The following is a 7980-nucleotide window of genomic DNA, read 5'->3' as shown; positions in this document are numbered from 1 at the left end:
CGTAGCGTATTATGACATTAATTAAGTCATTCCGACTTCCCACGCTACTCTCCCCTACTCCCCCTACTTATCCATCACCTACCTCACACTTATCTTCCTCAACCCTTCTTGAACGTTATCATCATCTATTTCCCCAGCGGACACTCTCCTTCCCCTACTTCCCTTCTACAGCCAGAAATTTTCCGCTACTACTCACCCGCATACCCTACCAGCCCTCTTTTCACTTTCCTCAATACCCTCCCACACTCCTAATGATTTTCCTTACTCCTTGTTGATTCCCCTACTTTCCCTTCCTAATTTTGCTTTACTTTCTCTCCTGTTACCATGTTTCTCCCCAATTCTTTTGCCTTTCCCTTCTTGAATCTCTTCTCGCTTTCTCAGCACTTGTCTTCCTTACCACTGCTTCCCTTCCCATCGTTTTACTACTTTCCCTCAACTGACTTTTGCTATTCTCCCTCATATTTGATCCCATACTTCTACTTACCTCATTCACCCTCACTTTAACTAATTCCTGTCCTTTATTTTTCTCTTACAGCAGCTACTTCTTCTCCATTTCATTTACCATCAATTTCCCTCCATTCATTTTTCTCATGATAGCCGACACACATTTACCTTTATTTCCCATATTTTCCTGCCCCTAATTACTATTATACATCCATTTATCTCATTTTTTCTCAATTATACGAGCAACTTCAGGCTAATGAAATTCTGTATCAATCTGACGCGCGGAATTTAAAAAAAGTTTTTGTCATATATCCGACAAATCTGCACCACCGCACAGGCAAAATGATAAATGGAATATGCCATACTCTTCTGCAGTGTCGAAAACTGAAGGTCATGGTCATTAGCAAGCCATTTGAGATAAAAATTAAAAACGTCAGTGCATTTTGAAAACGCTAAAGTCCACTTTTTTTCAAAATTTCTAAATTCGCTGTGCAGTTATTCGTAGTAATTAAAAGCGCGAACATTTTTTCTTGATGAGATTTTTCGATAAAAATATACCAAAGTAAAAAAATAAGCGAAAATGAAAATTTTAAGCTAAATAACGCACCATATTAAACAAATTCAAGAAAATAAAAACGTTGCTTTTTGAAGGCTCTACAAGATTATAATAATATATTCTACAAATTTGTTATTATCCACTTTTAGATAGTGCACATAGTTTTTGCTTTATCCGTAAAAAACAACATAAAAAATAGAAGAATTACATATGTAGATAAACAACACAAGCTATGTAATATACGAAAAAGCATAAATTGATACAAAATTATGCATTGAAGAAAATTTTCAATTTTATAATCAACTTTTGTTGTAAGAATACATTCAACATGCAAAAAAATTAACTTTTTGAAAAAAGACACAAGCTACAATAACATTTCAACGAATAAAATTTATCGCCTAAATTATATCTAGAAATTTTCTTCAAGCCACTTTAGGAGACGATGCGTATTTTTGGTTTCAATCGTAAAAAATAACAATGAAAATATAGAAAATTAAATTTATGGAAAAGGGACACAAGTCGCATTAAAAAGTTTAATGAGAACATTGTGATTATATTACATCGAGTTTCTCCTTTATTTTCTTTAAAAAATCTCGTAAATGGTGACTGATAAATTTTAAACAAAAAAAACTTCAAAATCATAAAAATTGCAAGCGTACACTCCACACAAGTGACTGAATAAACCATGGTAAGTATTCCATAGGCAGACTAAACTGTATCGCCTTAAGCATGCTCAAAAAAATCAGTCGCGGTAATTTGAGAATAAATTGTGTATCAAAATATATAAATCTCAATAAATTCTAAAATTATTTCATTTTAAGTTTTTTAATTTAAAATTACTAAATGTATAATTTTGTCATTGATTTTTAATCTTTTTGAAACCACAAAAATTTCTGTTTTCTTTCCACAGAATTAAATGCCGTGGGAAATAATAGAACTCCCTCCCTGCTCACGACGAACGTAGTGCCTGAATCTAACCCACGGGGTGGCCTAGATGATCACCGCCCACCAGATGAGCGTATCCTTCATGGGACACCTACATTTCGTTGTGGCTAGATCCTCGCAATCGAAGAACTGTTGTGAGAGCCGACTTTGCGACCAACATTGTTCCAAGTCCACAATTTGTTGCCAGCAATGATTTTTATATGAAGCTTACTAATATAGGAGACTCCCGTGGAAACTTCACAGTTGTGGGATATTTCTGGCCTTCTAAAGTACTTTTCGGAGTCCGAGCACCTAACCCTTATGGTAAATGAATGTGGGCCAGGATTTTCATCAAACGTAGAATACTTAGCGTTTTAGCTCTAATCTTTCGTGACGCGATCATTGTTTGAAATTTTTTTCCGACACTCGGAGAACAAGTTGTCTTAGAAAAAAAGCATTGTTCTTTTAGCTAGTTCGTTTTTAACATGTAAATATATTTTTTACACAATTTCAAAATTACCATGAAAACCAGGAATTAGCCTAAAATCTTGAACACCGGGAAAAATACCCTATACTCGAAAAAAGATCTAGTTAAAGTTACTAGAGGTACCTGGTTATAAAAAGCCTAGTTATTTTAATTTGAAATTATGGTTAATATAACTAAAAAGTTCTCTTAAATGAACTCTGTTGTAGTTAAAAAGGAAGTTTGTTTCAAAATTCGATTATTTTTTAAAAATTAATCTGTTTGCTCGAAAATTTTATTCCTTCGTTGATAATCTTTTAAATTAAGAACTGTATTGTTTGTTTAAAATTAAATTCTTTGTATTAAAAAATTAGAACATTTGATTAAAAATTCCTTCACGTACGTCAAAAATTTAACATTTTTTAAAAAACGTGTCTTTTTCGTTCGACTTTACAACTATTTAGTAGTAATATCAACTGTTTGGTTGACATATAATAGAATAATAAATTAAACTATGTATTTCAATTTGAAAATAGTAACTTTCTGTTGAAAATAGAAAAATTTCCGATAATATGGTTAAATTATTAACCTAGGTATATTAATTTTTCAACCAAAATATAATAATAGATTTTCTAATAAAAAATAATATTTAATTTTTAATGCATTTTCTACCAAAAGAGGAATCTTAACTCGAAAAGGACGAACTTTTTGTCCAAATACGCGAATGCTGGAGAAAAAAGTTTAATTTTCGACCAAAAATGATCAATTTTTAAGATAATCAATTAATTTTTAATAACAGTCATAAGAAATCTGAAAAAATGCCGATGTTCAAAACAACACCAGTGTATATTTCCCGGTGTTCCTGATACTCGGATAATCTCCGATTTTTCCAGTTAACTGGAAATTGGGCAGTTGTATACTTGTTCTGATTATAAATATGTTTTAGGGGATGATGTTGATAATCCAATGATTTTTTCATCGCACTGCCCATAATTTTTAATCAAAGAAATATCCTTTTGCAAAAAAGTGTGTTCCTTAGAGTAATCGGATTTTTTCTTGTATAAGGTTGAGTCTTCTTGTTTGAAAATAAATCAATTTGGTTGAAAATATAACTACTTCGTTTAAAGTTAAATTTTTTCGTTAAAAATAAGTTTTTTTGTTCCAAATTCATGTATTTCAGCTGAAAATTCGTTATTTTAGTGTAAAATTTATAATTCTGGTTGAAAATTTGTTTCGTTTTTTGGTTTGGAATTCATTTTTTAAATTACTGCGAACTATTTTGTTGAGAATTCATATTTTGTCTAATCCATCCTGGAATCTAGGTATTTTTCAGTTGTTTTCTTTTGTACTTATTCAGTAGCTCATCGGATCTTTTTACTATAATTTCAATCCTCCAAACCAGTTATACATATTTTCCGCCAATCACTCGGCGCAATAACCATATTTTCCTTACCAAACACTACCTTTGATATCGCCTACTTTGCATTTTACCAAATATTTTAATTCAGGACAATGTTCTTGAAAGTATAAGATAGAACAACGAAAGTTCTACAGTTTCCAGCCGCACATCGTAGTAGGGGCATGTAAGAGGGCGAGTGCAACAACGATCGAAAAAGGGTATTATTTATTCATCTTAATTTTTTCCTTTCCAAATCTGAATGACCAAAATTGATCAAATGAAGTATTTTCATCCTTGCATAATATAACAATTTTTGGTATCTCCGTTTTGACTTTAAATCTGTTATAAATACAATTTCTACGCAATACAATATAATCCTTGGCTTCTTAAGAATTCTTCTAAGTCACTAATAAATATAGAGAAGGAACGAGGGCTAAGTATATCGCCTTGCAACACCCTTTAAGAAACCTTTTCAAATTCTGTGCAGCCTTCTTTCGTTCGGTAACGAGAGGTCACACACGCGTTCATTACCAACGCACATGTCAATCTGGCTTCCATCGCCGTGTCTAGCAAGCTTATATCCTTTCAGCTAGCTGAACGACAGCCATCACAGAGACCAACCCATTTAACTAACTGCACGACAAATTTCTACGATTTCTGTAACGAACGGGCGTACTTGTCGTTACAAAAATCGAAGACATAAAGGCTAACTGACTAGAACACCTGCAGTTCTCATGAACCACTTAAACGACTTTATTTCCGACTTTACCTGCATTAAAAAAATACTATTTAAAATTAATAAAATAAAAATGGCATAAAATAGCCCCCGGCAGGTGCATCTGTGGATGTCATTTGAACTGATATAAACCCTTACATGTAGGCGCACCTATGTTTACCATTTATCATAGACTTACGGACCTAACGATCGCATCGTACCATACCATCCCTTACCTTAACCACTCTTTTCGCAATTGCTGTACACAACAGATTGTAACCGTGCTACATACGACAATTACATTTCGCACTGTAATCTTCACACATACAAATATACACATGCATTTGCACGTATCGGTCACAAAAAATACTATGTCTTAAGTAAGAAATATAAAAATTATTATGAAAAGAAACATTTTGATACATCCTTGTAAATTCGAATATCCGTTTGAATTGTTACTAAAAAGCTTACCCTGGCTAGACTGAAGCATGCACTGAGATAATATAGGGAAGAATAAAAACGGATCAACGCAGTTCTAATACTAGGGGAGGCGCTTTGACAAAAATGTTCAATTATATCTCTATACTTAGTATGAAAACCCCTTAGGTGTAGTTTATTCCTCAATAAGTCGTGTGGGGTGCAAGTACAAGAAGATTTGAAATTGTCAACAGCTACGTGAACCAAACTTCTTGCGTGCCTGAGATGAATTGGAATGACGCAACTCAGTGTAAAAAGGTCATGAAAAAGGTCCTTGCCTATCCCGAAGTTCGATCGAAACTCCGGAATTGCATCATATTCCTCTATCCAAGTTATCAGCCTTTTCGTTTACTACGCTGTACCTCATGACATTTGCGATCAAACAACATTTTATCCCAGTAAACATTGTCTCGAATATTCTTATGCAGCCTTTTTATTCCTGACTTGTCTGATACCCTATTCACGTCTTTGATCAAATTTCTATTAATTTCGTTTAATCTCAGATCTCTCTTTGTTACTTTGTCTTTTCATTTCTTACGTTCAGTAAATTTCTCAGATTTCGATCTGTCAAACATTATTCTAGCGATCATTGGGGCACTTTCTTGCTGATAGAATGATTCACTATTAAATCCAGTTCAAGATAGGATGATAGGGAGATGATTTGACGTGGAAACAATCGATAATACTTTAAAATCTTTTAGTATAACCATACCGTTCATAGAGACTCAGTCCAGATGGTTCACACTTCTCCCCGCTCTGCTGACAAATATAAACTGTGCCGGTGAGTCCCTTATCGACCTTTCATTTCATAAAATCAGTTCGATATTTCCCAATGAATTGACTGAACTGCTACTTCAAGAATTCGTGAGATAACAATAAATTGTTGCAAATTATATTCCTGTCTAATTGTCTAACATGGCCCAATTTACAGTTAAAATCGCCTCCGATAATCATAAATAAAGAAGCATATGAGACATTAAGTTGAAAAAGGACGTAATACGCTGTCTTCAGGTCTTTCAGATTTAAGAAACCATAAATATTCCAGAAGATAAAAGCTGAAGCAGCATTGCCAATCTTCTGCGTAATATCCTTCAATGGAACAAGTGTAGGATACTTATTACCTAGGAGTCAAGGATACAAATCTGGTTGCTACTCATCCTTAGGTTTGGAAGATTGATCTAACAAGTACTTGCCCTAATTTCTGTTAGAACTTTTGCATGTCTGTCGGAATCATCAGATTTCTCCTGTCGCCGTGGTTCGTCATCATTTCCTCGCTTAAGTTTGCTTATTGAATAAACAAACAATATTCATTTTATCAAATTTCTGGACATACAAATAAATAACTGATTTTGTTCAGCGTTAAAAAATTAGAAGCATCAACTCTGATAGCTTTTAGGACTCTAGTTAATCAATCTTTTCCCATAGTATTATTCCACACCTCTTAAGAACAAATCTTTACTTTTTTGCCAACTAGAAAAAAATGGTTTAAACTAACAAGCTATTTTGCACAAGAAACAAAAACAAAGAATGACATAATTGAGAGTAGGTTGTCACGTCCCCACATCCCGCGCTGAAGACGAGGGTAATATGGAAAAGGGTTAGAGTGAGAAAGACCAATGTGCTGATTATGTTGTTATTTCACACGGTGACCTTGGTGAAAAGGTCTCCGGTTTCCAGATGCAAGGTCGTCAAGCGGGGCCGCAAGAGGCCCCGGAAGATTTTGTCCATACAGTCATCTTCTGTGATGGGCTTTTCCAAGCTCGAGACTGCACGGAACGCCTTTTTTCATTGAGCGGACGAATTTTATAAGCCTATTAGTCACCACTACACATTTTACTCAGAAAAGTTTATCATGAGGTGGTCCATCCGTTCTATGTACGTTAATCATTGGTTTGGAGAAATCGTATTCATTGGCCAAATCTTTAAAGGGCCCTTTGCTAAACTTTAATTCATCCACACCTTCCTTGGGTTTGATTGTTGCAAGGTAGAGTTGCTTCTTTAGGAGCTTAGTCCATATAATTCACTAGGCCATTGTTTAAAAGGAAATACTGTATTATTTATAACACATAAGCGACTTTTAATTTATGACCATGTCTCTGAAAACGTTTTTTGTCTGTTCTTTTAAAAATAGCAGTGTGTCTATCTAACATCTGTGCATTTTTATAAGACCCATGGCTTTCACTCTCTAATTTTTAGTTTTTGTTTCCCTCCTTACATACACAATGTGTATGTAAGGAGCTAGAACTATTTTTTGTTCTTGAAAAATACTACATTTTCCCCCCGAAACCAGGAAAGCAAAACAGGAGTTGCTTTCTGGTTTTAGGGGGCACTGAAACGTTTTCATAGCATATTAGGACTTGGATATCACTATCTTCGAAAATTTCTTTTACAAATTCAAAAATGGTAACTTTTGAACATTCTACCATTAGATCTCCAGGAATTGAGATCTTGAGCAACTTTACCTTCTCTCTTTAGAGCCAAATGAAGATTATGTAATCTAATTCTTAAATTCTTCTCATTAATTGGGTCGTAATGGTTCTTTAATCTTTGGCCCTTGCCTTAAAGAGTACCGTCAGATCATTAAAAGGCCCGTTTTGTTTGTGAAAAATCGAACCTGATACATGTTGATGCATTTTTGGAGTCACTGAGACTGATAAAGCTAGTTTACGAACTAATCAAGTAGGAATTCATTCGTAACTTTAAGACCGTTGAATATAATTTTAAAGAACACCTCACATCCATGGAAATGACATTTTTGATGCGCTGAACTCGGGTTCACAATTCATATTTTCTCTCTTATTCTAATGAAATATTACTTGCAATTAACATCTTGCAATTAACATCATCAGGAATAATTGGAAATTTTTTTCCTATGTACGTAAAACATTGGCAATTTCTTATATAAGGCTTCCCTTGGAGCGGGTGCTAATCTAAAAAAGTGCTTCGCTCCCCGCGTCTCACGACCGTGAGATAGGTGGTTCAGTCTGTAACGGAATCAATAC

The sequence above is a fragment of the Belonocnema kinseyi genome, chromosome 4, assembly GCF_010883055.1.
Source record: "Belonocnema kinseyi isolate 2016_QV_RU_SX_M_011 chromosome 4, B_treatae_v1, whole genome shotgun sequence".
NCBI lineage: Eukaryota > Metazoa > Arthropoda > Insecta > Hymenoptera > Cynipidae > Belonocnema > Belonocnema kinseyi.
Note: the sequence above shows the minus strand (reverse complement) of the source record.